Here is a 17,807-nt window from a genome sequence, read left to right as displayed (position 1 = left end):
CTGATGCTAAGCCGCTTATCAGCTGATGGCTAAACCGCTTAACAGCTGATGCTAAGCCGCTTATCAGCTGATGGCTAAACCGCTTATCAGCTGATCTTTAAGCCGCTTAACAGCTGATGCTAAGCCGCTTATCAGCTGATCGTTAAGCCGCTTATCAGCTGATCTTTAAGCCGGCTAAGCCGCTAAACCTCTAATGGGCTTGCTTCGCAAGACGAAAAAACCCGCAAGACGAAGAGACTCGCGGAACGGATTCTTTTCGTCTTGCGAGGCACCACTGTAATGTCCAATGTGGGTTTTCCTTCACCTAGATTTATATTCTGTGTTGTATCTTAGAACTGTTTTTTTCTACAAGAAAGCCTTAAGAAATGTGTTAAAGATTATCATATTTTTAAATTTGTATTTATGGACAGTATATATTTCTATTTTTCTATCACTAAGAATAAACAGACTTCAAGTCATTCACATTGAACAGATACTAATTGAGCTGATGGGTATGCCTATTGTGGTTCAGTTAAGTTCCTCACAGTGGGAAGTGTAGAAACACTCCTTACACACAGTGTGAAGTATGATGTGAACCAGTTTTGTATTCTCATTTTGTATTTTTCTGTTGTGAACCACCCTGGGTGGAATACAATTAATAATAATAATACAAAGTGTAAAAATCTTGAAGAGAAGAGGGTAACTCTGGTGGGCAGATATGATGAATCTAAAATAACATCATATATCATGTTTCAGGTTCACTCCTGAAGCTTTGATTTTATTTCTTTATTAAATAAAATCCATATACTGTTTGATAGTTGAAAACAAATAAAAACCTAGGATCTTAGAGCAGTTTACAAAAACCTTCTAGTCCCTGGAGTTCTTTCAAATATGTTTGCAGATTGCTGCATAAGAGAATTGGCGCTTTGACAGGGCTGTCTGTCCAGAAAGTAGTGAGATTTGAGATAACAAACATGTTGATGTCAGGATTTTGTAAGCATTATTATTGAGCACATCTTGCATACAGCACCACATACAAAGAGTTCTTTTGAATTACCTTTTATATTCCAACGCAGCAGAACAGGATTATCTAGTTTATCAGAATGAATTCAGTTTCTCAGCCAAAAGCCTGTAAATCGTAGTGATGGTTGACTCCAGGCCCCAGAGAAGTTAGGCTGGCCTCAACTAGAGCCAGGGCTTTTTCGGCTGTGGCTCCGATCTGGTGGAACACTCTGTCACAAGAGACCAGGGCCCTGCGGGACTTGACATCTTTCCGCAGGGCCTGCAAGACAGAGCTGTTCCACCAGGCCTTTGGCCAGGGCACAGCCTGACTCCCTCCCTCGGCAATCTTTGCGGAGCTCTGGCCCAATGGTTGCCAGTGGCTTGAATTAATTAATTTTATAACGAATGATTTTAGACTGTTGTTTATGCTGTACTTTTGTACTGTTTTATTGTTGTTAGCCGCCCTGAGCCCGGCTTCGGCTGGGGAGGGCGGGATATAAATAAAATTTATTATTATTATTATTATTATTCCAACTCTCTATGTACTGAGAATTGGGTGGGTGGGAATGTGTGGGAAGTCAATGTTGACATGGTGCTCCCCCACCCTTGAGTCACCACTCATAGTTTGTGGTTAATAAACTGATGCATAGTGATGCACATTTATTTGCATATCTTTGGTGATCCCCTTCACACCTACTTTGTACATACCAAAGGTAAAGGGACCCCTGACAGTTAAGTCCAGTCACAAACGACTCTGGTGTTGCGGCGCTCACCTTGCTTTACAGGCTGAGGGAGCTGGCCTTTGTCCACTCTGCAGACATTTTTTCCAGGTCATGTGGCCAGCATGACTAAGCCGCTTCTGGCGCAACGGAACACTGGAATCAGAGCAGCGCACGGAAACTCCCTTTACCTTCCCTCCAGAGCGGTACCTATTAATCTACTTGCACTTTTTTTTGGCGTGCTTTCAAACTGCTAGGTTGGCAGGAGCTGGGACCGAGCAACGGGAGCTCACCCCGTCGTGGGGATTCAAACCGCTGACCTTTTGATCAGCAAGCCCAAGGCTCAGTGGTTTAGACCACAGTGCCACCCGCTGTGTTAGTTAGTTAGTTAGTTGTATATACTATCTCATGCAAAAGGGAGATCCTTAGCATCAGTTATTCACAACCTTATCCTACAGCATAGCATGTTTACTTGAAAATATTTACTATTAAGTTAAATTGGTATTTCACATGAATGTCATAGGATTGCAATATTACAAGATCCCATGACCACCCAGGACAAAATAATGTTTCAGTTTTACATTTTCCTTCTCAGTGGTAAAGTAACATTGGCAATAGCTCACTGGTCACCATATTCTAAATGGAATAAAAAAACCCCACACACATTGGGTTGTATCCATTTGTGTCCCTCTGTGGCACTGATAGAAGGCTTTTTGATCCAGTGGAGGCTTCTATGAGTAGAAGAGGTGGGCCATTTTTGTGAATTCCTCCTTCTTACGATTTTTTCCCTCTGAGGAAAGGTTGCAGTATCTGTGACTTTTTAGTTTGGTGAAAAGGAGAGTAAGCGGTGACATGATAGAAGTTTATAAAATTATTAATGGCATGGATAAAGTGGATAGGTGAAAGTTTTTCTCCTTCACGTAATACTAAGACTTGTGGACATCCAATTAAGCTGAATGTTGGAAAATTCAGGACCTAGTTAAACCATGAAGCTCTCACAGGATGAAGTGATGGATACCAATTTAGCTGACTTTAAAAGATTAGACAAATTCACGAAGGAGATGGGTATTGATGGCCAATAGCCATGATGGCTGTGCTCTGCCTCCACTGTTGGAGGCAGTAATGTTTATGAAAACCACAGGAGTTTTTGCAGGCTTCTCACAGGCATCTGGTTGGCCAATGTGAGAACATGATGCTGGACTTGGTGGCTCATTGGCCTGATCCAGCAGGCTCTTCTGTTCATATGTTTTCTTGCAGCCTGCTCGCATGTCACCTCCCATGCTGTTCCAAAGGGTCCCCCAGTCCTCTGAAGCAGATCTGAGGAAAGGCAGTTGGATACAACCCATTGTTTTGAAGTCAATGGGTCTACGCCCATAGTTAGGATTCCGGTTTAATGTTAATCATATATATTTCAGTGGGTTTAGACTGCCTTTATATGTTCTGTTTCTCCCATGTGTCTACACAGCCACGTCATGAACACACATAGAGGAAGTACCTATATGTTGGTGTGAGATTGCCCATAATCATTTTAACTGAGCTGCAGAGGTAACTAGTTCCCTGCCTGAATCTTTTTCTCTGCTACTCCTAACCTGCTGGAGGTATTTGTTCATGAGACAATTTTTGTGAGCATGAGCATAAATTGTCATGGTAAAGTCACAAACAACAATTGCTAAACATGCTGGGCTCTTGGGAGTGTATAATTAAAAGGCCAAACCCTTCTGGAAACAGGATGAGCAAGTTTTAATGAAAAATACAATAAAAATGAAATGAGCACATTTCCCCCCAGAAGTTGAGATCATTATTTGGGTGGTGGTTATGCCTCAAATAAAAAGCACTTGTTCTGTACACAACTTGAGGTGGCTGTCATCAGCTTGATCTAAAATTCTGATAGCACATTCATCTCCTGGGATTTAATGCCCTCAGATATTTTGAAGAGATAAGGCTACATTGTTTCAGACTGTTTCTTTGCTTGTAAGCCCAACAAAAATAAAAGGAAATGAAACACAAATAAAGTGCATTCCTCAAGAAGTCAACATTTTTTTTGGCTTTAACACAAAACACGATTAGTGTCCTTAAGGAACGACTTTGTGTTTGCTTCTTGTTAACAAGCTGTGTGTTAGCACTGCGAAGTCTTTACTTGCAGAAAATAAGCACATCACACTTTCCTACTTGGATTTCACTTCTACATTCACAAGCTGTATGTACATCACATTCACAATGAAACGTGGAAAACTTAGCACTTTTGCCATGTGTGCTAACCATAGTTGGGATACTACAAAGTCTGATTCATTATGTTACACTTTTTAGTAACAATTTGTTTAATTGTAAAGAAATGTGTATTACCCTGTAATCTGCTTCTAAGGCAAAATGGCATGTGCCTACAGCAGAATGATTTCTGTGCTTTCTAGATTTCTTGTTCATTGGTAGTTTCGTCTTGGCTTTTGCTGGCTATTAATTGCCATATTTTTGTCTAATTCTGTCAAACGACTATGTTCAGTGCTAGCTTTGTGCTTTGAGTCTGACATTTTTATAGTGCCCAAAATGAAAAAAGTATTACCTTTTTCTGTTTTTAGTCTAGCCACTATACACTTTGAGAGTAGCCCAAATCATGATGTACAAAAGTGCACAGAGGTGCCCCAAACGGAAGTAGCTGCTAATTAGGCTAAGGGGTCCAGTAGTCCAATTCTGCATAAAGGCAGCATATTTTCTTGTTCAGAAGTCTGGACAAAAATCTCGCCACGCAACTATTGTTTTAAGTGTTGCATTGTGCAGGACTCCACTGGCAAATTGCTGAGCAGGGAAAATGCTCTTAATCTTATGCACGATGAAGTTAATTTCCTAGAACTTGATGGGGCTCACTTCCGAGGAAGCACGCGCTAGCTTGAGCTGGGACTTCTGTTTGGGCACACAGTATATTGCTTCAAACCCTGGGTCCATTTCAAGACCCCCGGAAGCCAAAGGAAGTGTTTCCACCCGTTTCAAACTGAAGAACAGAAATGTACTTTATCTACCCCAGCACCTCCCTTTTCCTGGTTTCCCTCTCCCTCCCTTGCAAGCCAGAGAGACAACCTATCACTTCCACGTTATTGATACAACAAAACTGCTGAGCTCTATACTGCGCTCGTTGGCATTTGAGTCAGTGGCTGCAGGGGGGGGGGGGCGGCGGGATATACCGGTATTCCGAGTCCCAAGTCCATCCATCTTGCTAAAGTTGGGTAATCCGTGAAACTCTCTCCCTCTGCATTTTGTTTCTCCGAGTTGGAGAGATGCGTGTGGCCACACCCTCCAACTCGCGACAGATTTTCCACCCTTGCGCTGCCAGGACAGGCCGAGCCCGGCTTATTCTGGCTGGATAAACATCTCGCCAGACAGAGCGAGCCTGCCAGGCAGCCGCCAGCTCGGGGAGAGGCGGCTTGTGCCTTTCACAAACGTGGGTTTGTTTTCCCCACAGCGTCGCCAGGTTGCTCATTTCCCTTCCCCAAACTGAAAGGGGGCGGGGAGAAGACGACGAAGGAGGAAAACCTGAAGCAAAATCACCTCCTTTCTCGCCGAAGTCTCGGAGAGAAAGAAAAATAAAGCCCCCTCTGCCGCCTGTCTCCACAGGCAGCGGCTCAGTCCTGCTTCTCCAACGTTGCACCAGGTGTCAGCAGAGATACCCAACTCTGAGGCGCCCCGGCTCGGAGCCTCCTGGTTATATAGTAACCTGTTGCTTTTGGCCGGTGGCTCCACCTCTCCCTCCTCCTCTGCCTGGGCTGAGGGAGCGCTTCCACCTGCTCTCAGTGGAGCTGCGAGGTCTGCACGGGGAGAAAGGAGGGCGAGGAGGCGCGAGAAGAAGCGGGAGCCGTCACGAACGGAGAGGGTCGTTTCCTCTTCCCCATCTCAGCCCCGGGCACCGTTTCCCCTGGGCGGGAGGTCGGCGGTCACCTCAGGGAAGCCCTTTGCTGAGCCCAGCAGAGCAGGAAGCCCCATGTTCAGAATGGCAGGGAAGCTGGACTAAGAGGAAGGGAGCCGCTCAGTGGGGAAGGAATTACGAGGACCCAGGAACCTGGGAGAGTCCAGCTGGCTTCTGAGGGAAAAGTAAGTGAATTGTTGTTGTTTTTAATTTCTCCCCCCCCCCTCCTTCCCCGCCCTGCTCCTCAGCGTTTGACGAGGAGCCTCCAAAGAATATTTCCCATGCGTAAGGAAGGGAGTGTGTTTGGGAAGGGGAGGGCTGGTAAAAACTCTGGAAGAAGTTAGGGGGAGAAGGAGCAGGATTTTCTCCATGTTATTTTGTGGCGTACTACAACATCTCTGCCCAAATGGGAAAGGTCCAGCAGGGAGTGCTGTTTTGGCAAAGGAAGACTCCTAGGTTAGAAAACAAAGTCTAGCTATGCTATCAGTTGCTCAGCTTCATCGACACACTGCTAAGTTTATTCCAAAGTTGGTTGGGGTTTTTCTCTCTGCTTTTATGTCTGCTTGGCTGCACTTTTGTGAAGTGGACCTCAAACTCACGACCATGGGAAAATGTTGGTTGAGTTTTGTTTTTAGTTTAGTGAAATTATATTGACTTGAACATTTGGCAGTGGCCTGGGGGGGGGTGTTGTTGCTGAAGTATGGAAAATACTGGTACAAATTCTTCTCAATAAATGCAGGTCATCTTAATTTAGAGCTTTCTGAAATGCTGCCTGATATTAAACCCTGGGAACTAATCACTGCGTTGTCAGACAAGTGGGGCACTTGGATATAATCGTTCCTTGGCTTTAATTAGGGCAATTTTGTATAATGTGCAGCAGCAGGATTGCTCTTCCATGCTGAGTAACTGCCTGGAAGTGTAAACAGAGACATACCAGATCTTTCTTTCCTAACTCACAAATTTCAAGTTACTCTGCCGAGGGTCATTGCTTAATTTTTTACATTTTGTACTCTGGATCCAGTTCCCAAGTACAAAAGAGATGCAAGAGAGTATTGTTTATTAACAGCACACTTGTATTTCATACACGAATGTCACACATCCTTTCAGTTCATGCTAATTGCTCATACGCATTTTGTAAGAAGTCACAAGTTATGCATTTGGATGTCGTTCAAAAATTACACTGATGACATGTATTTGGGGATTTGTGCCCATGTACAATGTGTAAAGATGTCCTAAGAAGTTTGATCCATTCCGAACATCTAGATTTTTTGTGCTCACCACATGACACTCTATAGTCATGTGAATAGAATGCCATATTAACAAGAGTTATAATTGCTCCAGCTTCCAGTTTACCAAAATGTTATGAACATTTACATAAATCAGGTGGGGCTGATGGGAGGCGTAAGCCAAAACATCTGGAGGGCATCAAGTTGGCAAAGGCTGTTTCACAATATTAGTGTGGTCTAGTTCTTCCATTGTCTAGGGGAAAGGATGGTCCACATAGAAGTCCCAGTCGATTGCTAATTTAGGTTAAAAGGACCTGTTATAAAACAAGAGGTTGGAATCTGCTGGGATTGTGAAATGCAATAGTGTGCGTGGAGGGGAGGATATATCAGAGTGACCTGCACACTGACTACAAACAAAGCTTAGGGCCACCCTCTTCGTATGCTACTGCAACAGTGTGGGAGCTGCTTCCCCATGGCTTCATCACCCACTGCCTTGCTACTGTCTGGAAGCCACAACTACATGATGTAAGGGTGGTGTGCAGCTCCTACCCATCCAATTATATCCCAACTGGGCGGAAGAGATGGAATTTGTTGGGAATGGTCCATATGATTACTTTTGCTGCAGCAGCCTGGGAAGAAGTTACTGGGCAGCCCTTATTGTGCCACTGCTTTAATGTGAAGGGTCTCTCTTAGGGTGAATGCAGATAACCATGTCACCACTTGTTCACCCCAATGTGTCATTAAATGTTCCTTACCACATGGCAAGATAAGACAAACAGGTGGTTTTATCAGTTGGTTAGACGTACAGTGTGGAAAGGGACTACCTGGCATTTGACCGTCTGACTCTTCACCTTGGATCTTGCATCACTCATTCAAGCAATAAAACTTGTTCATAATTTGTGACAGGAACTTAAGCGGGAAATGTTTGTATTTCATTTTTTAAAATAATTTTTATTAATTTTCCAATAAAAAACACCCTATATATCCAATCATAATCCAATTAAAATAAAAAACTAAAAAAAGACCAAATTATAATTATTAATTTTTCGGAGCTCCCCATGGTCTGGACCTCAGAAGCATATCTGCACATCTCAGTTCCGCCTCCACTTGTTGTTTCCATATTTTCCACATCTCGATTTTGATGCTTTAAAATTCTCCGTCCCTGGTTCCACGATTCTCAATCATGTCAGACATCAATTGTCCTTTCATCCGTCGAATACAGCTTTATTTGTAAGTATATATTTTTCCAACTGCCTTTTTACCAGTGCAGATTCCTCAGACTGCATTCCAATCCAGGATGTTACCCAAGTCTGTTATCTGAAGTTTAATGACGCAGCAACTCCCAGTCATTAATCCTTCCAATCCAGGCTGTTGTCCAAACCTTCTTTTTGAGCTTTAATGAATCAGTACCTTCCACATTAAATTGTTGGGCAAAACTGTTTGAAATGTTTTTATATTGAAGAGCTGAATACAAATTCATTTAAAAAAACAACAACAGAATTTCAGTTAATACTAAACATAATAAGTCATTAGATCAGCATCAGAGTGAGCACCCATCCTGGTGCCACCATTGGGAATGGAACCCCCAAGTCCTGAAAGCTATCCCACTCAAAGGATCCATACCTGTGGACTTTGGACAGATGAAAAAATGAACATGGAATTATGAAAGCCAGAGTAGTCTAGACTTTGGACAGATAAAAACATGGTAATAAAATTATGAAAGTGAGTGTTGAAACTGTCTTCAAATCCCTGCTCAGCTTTGAAGTTCCCAGGTGGCCTTGACAAATAAATTTCTTAATCTTAGTGCATAGTCTGCAAAAGAAGACTGAATGAGATGATGACCACCAAGCTGGCTACATTTGAGAAATACTTATGGAAATATGAACAAGGGCTAATAATTAGTTGGGATACAAATGGATAACACAGTAATGAATCTTTTCTAGCTTTTAATCAGTGGTGAGCCATAACAGGAAGGTGGGTTAGGTCTTTTTATCCCCACCTCACAGCTAACTTTGACAGGTAGACGGGACCAGGCAGCTGTCTTGTCATCTGACATCATAATTGTTCCAACATAATGATTACATTTTAAATAATTATTAGGGGTCATGTTTGCCTCCTTGGTTTTTAAAGCAAGCTTTTTATGCCAGTTTGCTTTGTAGCTTTGATATCTAGAACCTTTTTTAAAGATGATATGTTCATTTGAGAAATGTGTCTCTCAGCATGGGGCTTTAAGAAAACCACAGATGATCAGCCTGTCTATGATGAGTATTAGCAAATCCCAGATAAGAGAATTTAAATGGATTTACACAGAATGTACAGATCTCTCATACACTTGCACACTTTTCTCATCCTATCTGCTCATTTCAGTGCACATCAGCCTCGTTCTAAGAGTGGAGTGCAAGTCATCATTCAAATAGGATGGGTATTGTGATGTTTGCAGGTTTGAAATATAAAGTATTCAATTAACCCCAAATGACAGTCATGTGACTGTGATGTTCAATATCTTTATAAATGACTTGGATGAAGGAATTGAAGGGATGCTCATCAAATTTGCAGATGACACCAAACTGGGAGGGGTAGCTAATCCTGCAGAAGAAAGACAGAATTAGAATTCAAAATGATCTTAACAGATTGGAGAACTGGCCACAAGCTAACAAAATGAATTTCAATAGGGACAAATGTAAGGTTCTGTCCCTAGGCAGGAAGAACCAGATGCACAAATATAGGATGGGGGACACCTGGTTTACTAGCAGTACATATGAAAAGGATCTAGGTGTCTTGGTGGACCACAAGCTTAACATGAGTCAACAGTGTGATGCAGCAGCAAAAAAAAGCTAATGCTTTTCTAGGCTGCATCAACAGAAGTATAGTGTCCAGATCAAGGGAAGCAATAGTACCACTCTATTCTGCCTTGGTCAGACCACACCTGGAATGCTGTGTCCAAAGTATATTGACAAACTGGTACGTGTGCAGAGAGGGCAACCATGATGATCAAGGGTCTGGAAAGTAAGCCTTACTAGAACTGCTTGAAGGAGTTGGGTATGTTTAGCCTGGAAAAGAGGAGACTGAGAGGAGGGATGATAGCCATCTTCAAATATCTTAAGGACTGTCATAAGGAAGAGGAAGCATGCTTGTTTTCTCCTGCTCTTGAGGCAATGGCTTCAAGTTACAATAATTGAGATTCTGAGTAAACATTCGAAAAAACTTTCTGACAGTCAGAGGTGTTTGGCAGCAGGACAGACTCCCACGAGAGGTGGTGGACTCTCCTTCCTTTGTGGTTTTTAAGCAGAGGTTGGATGGCCATCTGTCATGGATGCTTCAGCTGAGATTTCTGCATTGCAGGGGGTTGGACTAGATGATCCATGGACCCCTTTCAGCTCTAAGATTCTATAATTCTATGACTGCCACAATTAGCCACCTCACCACTAGCCCCTTTTCAGTGTATGTAGTTGATACTAGTGTTTGGAAAACGTGGTTGTGTGTCATCAGCAATGCCTTCCACTGTGTTAGTGTTCTTTTTCTGTACAGATACAGAAACAAGAAGCAAGTTTGTGCCAAGCTCCAGAAACATTGCCAGCTCTTGCCATTTTCTCACTTGGCTTGTAGTTTTTGTTTAAAAGGTATACAAATTTCAGTTAATCCAAGTTATCACCCTTGAAGGCTTGGATGAAAGCTCTTCTCACAACAAATGACACATAGGTTTTATTAGTTTTGTGAATGACAGTAGTAGTCAGGTGGTTAACAACTGTCCTATCAATGCAAGCTATAATATGTGTAATATTTGCAGTGTGTCCAGCTGTTCCTCTTCAGAAGCATATTTAGTTAAACTAGAAAGACTGCCAGGGCTCAACAATAGAGGAAGCCCATTTTGCTGGGTCCAAACCATCAAGAAATTCGCCTACCCAAGCCCTGTTTATTGTTCAAGAAAACTAATTTCAGTAGAGCTTACAGAGGCATTACATCCCACTCATATTAATGACTCAGAAAATCAAGAGAGCCGGGGTGTAACATGTAGGGGGGGGGGAGCAGGGGGGGGGAGAGACATGGGAGGAAAGCATCATAAACATACGTCTTTTCAGGTTCAGCTTCTGTGTTTAATGGCAGGTCAAGCAATATGGCCAGACTCTAGGTTTCTGCCTGTCTGGCCCCTCTGTCTTTACCAGAGGGTTGACACAGGCTGCCCTTGTGGCAGTGGTTTTGTATTGGACACACCTCCTTTTCTTGTCCTATTTTCCCCTGCAGTTTGCATAACATTTTTAGATCCAGCCCTTGAGGGGAAATCTAATTGCAGAACATTGATTTTCTGCTGACTTCTCATTATAGAGTGGCCCTATTAGCAGTGGTGGGATTTGCCTTGGTAGCTTCTAAAGTCCAAGCCAATTTTCCACCTTCTCAGTAGTGCAATAAATTGGTTAAATTTAACTGCTATTGTGAATATCTGTTTTGTCGTAATTATTACTGCTTTACTACTTTCTTCTCTTGCTGTATGACTCCTTGTTGGAACAATAATGACAGGCCGACATGGAGGAATCATCAAGGGAAATGTCTCATGGGCTAGAGCTATGCAGGAGATATGGAGCTAAATATGAAGGGGTCAACCTCAGGGTGGCCAGATTAAAAAAGAGGACAGGGTCATGTAGAAGCAACACCTGCTGGAGCTAGTGTAGCTTCTGCACAACAATTGAGGTCAGGGGTTCTGTTGTCCTTTGCATCTGGCTGCCCTAGTCCAATAGGAAGGCAAGCTAGAGGTTTTGGGAAATGAACTGGTGATGATTCAAAGCCAGTCGAAACAAATCCATAGCTTCTAGTAGGTCTCATGAAGAAGAAAGGGTGAATTCTTTATATATTCATTCGTTTCATTCCATTTCTATTCTGCTCTTCCACCCATAGGAGCCCAGGTTGCAGCACAATTCAAAATAAAATCAATAAAAACATACACAATGTGCCAAGAGTGATTTGGTACAGGCTGGCTGATGTGAACAGCTTTCAAGGCTGTTGGGATGGAAAAGTCCCTTGGTTGGGATGGGTAAGAGTCATTACTATACAGCAGCCTTCCTCAACCTGGTGCCCTCCCAGTGCTTAGGACTATAACTCCCATCCTCCCTGATCATTGGCTGTATTGGTAGGGGCTAATGGAACTTGTAGTCCAAAACATCTGGAGGACACTAGGTTGGGGAAGGCTGCTATACATGATTAATTTTGTGTAGTCCAATTTTCCTGTGATAGTATATCGGGAGAGAAATGATGAGACCTGCTAAAGAGGTCTGTAGCTTATGCTTAAGGGGTCAAACATCCAGGCAGCAAGATGTATGGGGCAGTTATTGTGGATTTGGTAGCCAACAGTATAATTAGGAACAGTGGAGCAACAGATACTATACAAGCAGGTGTTGGTTGGAACTGAGCTCTTTTCAGATAAACGCAAGGGTGTAGCCATCTAGCCTTAATTTCATCACTTGTTAGTGAAAATAAGCGGCATCCTGGCCAGACTCCTTGGATACGACAAAATGAAGGACAACGTTCTGGTCCCTTTAGTTGTTCTATAGCAGAGGGGTTTTAGGAAGGCACAGCTTATGTTGCAGTGGCACAAGTATGAGAAAACCAGCTCAGTTTCCTCTTCTACACAATTCTTAAAAGGTATGGGAACTGTTCAGTTGTATCCAAAGTTGGTCAAACTCGGAGTAGGCCTATTGAAATTAAGGGCAGGAATTCAGCGTAGCAGGAATTCCGTCAGTGCAAGCGTTTCAGCTTGCCAGGCAAAACAATCCCCCTTCTCCTCCCCCTGCACTCTGTTTTGGTGTGTGCACTCCTATCGAACCCTGAGCCAATTTGCAGGCTGTAGGGAGGAAGCAGGAGAGAAACCCTGTTGTGCTAGCAGGACTTGTTAACCATCTGGCCAAAGAGCCTAAGTTAGTCATGTGCATTGATTTCAATGTGTCTGCTTTGAGCTTGACAAAGCTGGAGACAACCCATTTCATTGTGTTGCTAGACATTGCTGCTTGCTCGGTTGGTTTTCATGTCCATCTAAGCCCCCTGCCAAGGGGAGAAGCAGAGCTAGAAAAGATAGTGTCGAACAGGGCAAACTGAATGGCATGGCTGGAGAATTCTTGATATATGGGCTAGACTTAGGGTGGAAGATTCTTACTCTTCCTAGCACTTGAATGATCACTATGCAAGCTGTTTGTGTTGAGGGAACAGGAAAAGCTGGTTGTCTGCAATAGGTTTCTCTATTAATAGTGACTCAGTATTGCAGCAGAAATTACCTAGGAAGACTTTTCGCCTTATGGAAATGGTTTACCCAGAAGCTTTGGTATTAGAACCCTCTGCTTTTGCAACAAAAATATGCTTCCAATTTTAGTTGAAAGAGTGTTACAAAATCATATTTTGTTTTGCAGCTGCAGTAGATATATGGTGAAGAATGTGTTTGGTTTGGTATCTTGAAACTAACAGTTCTTCCAACTGCTCCTTAATGCAAACGACAGGAGGATACCAGCTTTGTGATTCAAATCTGTTACTGTATCTTAAAAGTCCCATTCATTAAAGAGATAACTTTTAAACTGATGTAGGGGGAAGGGTTTGTATGTTTGTAATATTCTAATAATTTTAGAATATTGTTGTGTTTTAAGTTACTTATCATTTGAATTTTTATTGGTTGCTGTTTATGGTCTCCTGAAGACCACTGGACATTTACTGTGAAATACCTATGCTTTGTTTGCTCACTTTTTATGGAACATTTGCATGACATCATAAACAAAACATCCTCATCTCACGTTTTTAACCCATGATATAGAATGCACAGTTTCTCTGAGTGTAGATGGCCAATTGCACTTGGAATCTATGCTGTTTAGCCTTTCTTTTTCCAAACAGAATTATCTTATATCTGTTTTTCGTGTCTCTTCCCACAACCCTCCAATTGCAACGGTGTCATGATTTAGAGTGCAGTGAGAGGGGGGAGATAGTAATGAGCTGTGTGGCAGGTGGGGAGAAGAAGCATTTTAACCATTTCCATAGACAGTGGTCCAATGAAAATTACCCTCTTACCAACATTTGGGACTGAGGAATAAATAGGGAGGAGGGGTGGAACTGGTTTCTTGGCTACAGAAAGTTATCTGGATGCCAGACGTCTGAAAGCAGCATTGCTATTCCACTTCCTGCTTAAATACTAATGATGATTGAGTGCTGCTAAATTGTCCACATCTGCAAGAACCTCACATCTGTGCTACGTAGTTTAGAATCTGACATGCTAATGTCAGGGATTGATTTCATCCCTGGAAGGCTGTTGATTTCACAGAATCTGTTGCATCAATTTCAGTGGGTTTTGTTTTGGGGGTACAAAATTCCACCCTTGGCTGCTGTATCCAGAAAATAAAACAGTCCTTGTATCTACCAACAATCTAATTTCAATACTGCATGTTGTTCCATCCAATATATTGTTGCTCTTAAAAGTTTTTTTTCCTTTCTTGCAGCCATCCAACAGTCTCTGTCAAACAGGGATGGCTAACTTCTTTTGAATCAAGGGCCATATTGGCCCAAGATCAGCCCTCTGGGGGCCACATTCCAAAGTGGAGACAGATAAAATGTAAAAGTGTGGGGCACATTTTGGGGTTTCAGGGAGTTGCCTTTTGATATCACAGCATGGTATCCATGGAGCTGGTCAGTAGAATTTTAAATTACTAGGGAACCCATGAGTCCTTCAATGCTGTTCCTATTGCTGTCTCTAGGGAAAGACTATTCTGTCAGTTTCCATTTCTTTAGTTCCTTATCTTTCTTGTCTTAAATTAATATCTCTACATTTCTGCATTAGTTTGTAGTTTTGCTTTAAATGTCCTCGGGGAAATTCATCAGCATTTTTGTGCAAACTGTGTACTTTGTGCAAATATACACATTTTTGTATGCAATTTTGCCTGATACACAGTTTGCAAACAGTTTCTCCTATTTTTAAATCAAATTAATATTTTATTTATTAATTTTTTATACAGCCATTCATCTGAAGATCACAGGGTGGATTACAATAAAAGAACACAAAAATACATAACATAGTAACAAAACAAAAAAACCAGTACCCTCCCCAGTTTGAAATGCCATAGATAGTTTACTTATTTGTTTTTTATTGGTTTTCATTATCAAAAAAGCAAATATTGTTGCCTAGAAATACAAATTTGGTCACATACAACAACTGAGTAAAAGAACAATAATAAAATAAAATGTAAAATAAAATTGAAAACAAACTTTGAATTTGTAGACAGAGTTGTTGGAGAAAACCAGAGCAGTAACAATTACAACATGATACATAATGACTTACGATGTTTAAACTGGGGGATACAGGTAAATAATAGTTTAAACCATCAATATTTTGGATTTACAAATATTTCACTTTTCATCCCTTTGTTACTAGTTGTGTATACCTTAATAAAAACTTTTAAAAAATCATAAGGAATGGAGTGGGGGAGAAAGATGTGGAGGTTGGGAATAAAATAATTTAGACATGCCAGTATTATACACTGTAGTAGGCACTGCTAACAGTTTTCCCTAATGCATTTTGTATGTTATTTCCTGCAATATATGCATTTATGCACTCTTCTTTTTTAAAATATATACATTATTTAGTTGGAGACCTGGTCCCAAAATTCAGAGCAATATAGTTCAGTTTTGGTTTGCATATTGTGTTCAAAAGTGCAAATTAAGTAGGTTTGCACTAAAATCTGAACCATCCCTGAACCCCCATCCCTTGCTACCTCTGTCACTTTGGATAGAAAGGCAGGAAATGTACACACCATTTTCCTCATTTTATTGAGCCGCACAGTACCACCAAATATTGTGGGTGGGGAAGCCAGGAAGGGAGGTCAAACTAGCTATACAACTACACCCTTTTCTACATTTTCTGCAGTGATTAAAAGCTTTTGTGGCTGCCCTGGGTGGGTTATTCCAGCCTGACTGCGTGCTTGGTGTAAAAATAATTCTTTCTCAGACTTCACTTTTGGCCTGACTTCCTGGATCTTTGTCTACTACTCCCTCAAAACTCCCATCATCATATTTCCTGCCATTTTGACAAATGTGTATACTTTTGGCACCCCTTTTTGCTCTGGGATGCCCGCAAAGGATGAATACACATCTTCTGGTTTTCTAAGTCCCTCAAATCAGGAGGGAGAGTGGACAAGCAAGCTAACTCTGCACCCACCTCCCCTTGCTACCTGGTCACCATGCCCACCTCTCTCCAGTAGCTACAGGGATGACTTTTGAAAGCAGGGAGGCTTCTCTTTTCATGTAGGCTCCCCCCGCCCCATGCAGAACCCTGGAGAATGTTGAAGGATTTTGAATGTCTGGGTAGGATTACTGCCTTCTGACAAAGTCAAATTAGCTCATGAATTTATGCAGTACAGAGTGGTTCAGTTCAAACATCACAGTAAACCATGGTTTATTGTGATGGAAACAAGCGTAACCTCCTGCTCCCCCAGACTCAGACACTCTTCTCTCTCCCCCCCCCCCCACCCTCCAGTGTTGCTGCAAGAAGGTGGTCGAGCATTTTCACTTCCTTTTTTTCATTTTCAGCTTATGTCATCTGAACCTGACAAATAGTATTTAAACTTAGCTTGTTTGGGGGTTGAGCATAACAGAAATGGCACAAACTGAAATTGGAAGTTGGAAGCAAACGCTTCTTAATTCCTCCTCTCCACATTTACAAGTCCAGTGAAGGCTAGGCTCATTACTAACATGATAAAAATGTGGTATCTGGGCACAGCCAGTGTCTCAAACATCAGTTTCAATGTTATAACAATACATTAGAACAAGTGTGTCATTTGGTGTGGGTTTTAACTTACTGTGAGTAGTGTAGCCGCCTTAAACCTGACATCCTCTAGATGTTTTGAACTCTAGTTGCTTTCAGTCTGAGCTGTCATGTACTGGCTGAGACCGATGGGAGTTGTAGTCAAAAACATCTGGACGATATCAGGTTGGAGAAGGCTGAAACAGCATGACGTAAAGGGTATAACTGCACCAGAATTTCTGCTGTGATGGACAATGCTCTGAACATATTCCAGAATTTGGAGGATTCCTGCAGTTTGAGCTCCCTGGAGGAAGAATATTCTTGTTTCACATTTGCATTGCCCCACCATGATCAGTGTGACAGTGTGTTGCACACTGTAGCACATGAGTAGGCAAACTAAGGCCTGGGGGCCAGATGCGGCCCAATCGCCTTCTACATCTGGCCTGTGGACAGTCCGGAAATCAGTGTGTTTTTACATGAGTGGAATGTGTCCTTTTATTTAAAATGCATCTCTGGGTTATTTGTGGGGCATAGGAATTCGTTCATATATTTTTTTCAAAATATAGTCCGGCCCCCCACAAGGTCTGAGGGACAGTGGACTGGCCCCCTTCTGAAAAAGTTTGCTGACCCCTGACACCCTGGAATAAAAGACCTCCCTCAGAAGGCATTTTTTTGTTCCAGTTTTACTGCAGTGAGGTGTTACTTGACTCAATTAATGTAACAAGGCCATTTTTTAAAAAGTGGGTCATGCATTTAAGGTAGCCTTTTGACTATGAGCTGAAAGGTTTTGGTTTCAATCTATTTTTTCAATCTAGCATTTGGAAAAAGAGGTGTGTGTTTGTGTGTTGGGGTGCAGGAAAGTCTGGCAACGGAAGGTTCCAAGGAATAAACAGATTCTCTTGCCCACCCCAGAAAGAGAGGGTAAAAGAAGGATGGAGATAGCTTCAAGCCTTTGCTTCTATCTTAAGGTCTACTCTTAGGAGACAGGTACTTTGGTGGGCACAGACTGGCATGTTGGAAGTGAACAACTGAGAATCAAGTATGGACTTATATTTTGTGCTGTAAAGGTGTTCCATCAATCTCTCCAGGATGCTTGATCCGTAATAAATTCATTTTTGGTTTCTTGAACTGAATATGAAGTGTTGCATGGTTGCTACTTGGTACACCAAGGTAAACCTTTGCTCCTAAGGAGATGGAATTACCCATCCTTTCCCCCCTTCTTATTCCTC

General features: G+C 42.1%; 1 protein-coding gene across 1 annotated transcript in view; it reads left to right on the top strand.

The window, feature by feature from the left end:
- Positions 1 to 5,087: 5,087 nt before the first annotated feature.
- Positions 5,088 to 17,807, top strand: part of EPS8L2 (EPS8 signaling adaptor L2) — an 87,679-nt gene continuing 74,959 nt past the window's right edge. The window contains exon 1 of the mRNA XM_080976798.1: positions 5,088 to 5,777. The gene's annotated coding sequence lies outside the window, so the exon portion shown is untranslated. The remainder of the gene's footprint in view (positions 5,778 to 17,807) is intronic.

Source organism: Podarcis pityusensis, assembly GCF_964106645.2.
Source record: "Podarcis pityusensis genome assembly, chromosome: 1".
Taxonomy (NCBI): domain Eukaryota; kingdom Metazoa; phylum Chordata; class Lepidosauria; order Squamata; family Lacertidae; genus Podarcis; species Podarcis pityusensis.
This window is presented reverse-complemented; position numbering and strand designations above follow the sequence as displayed.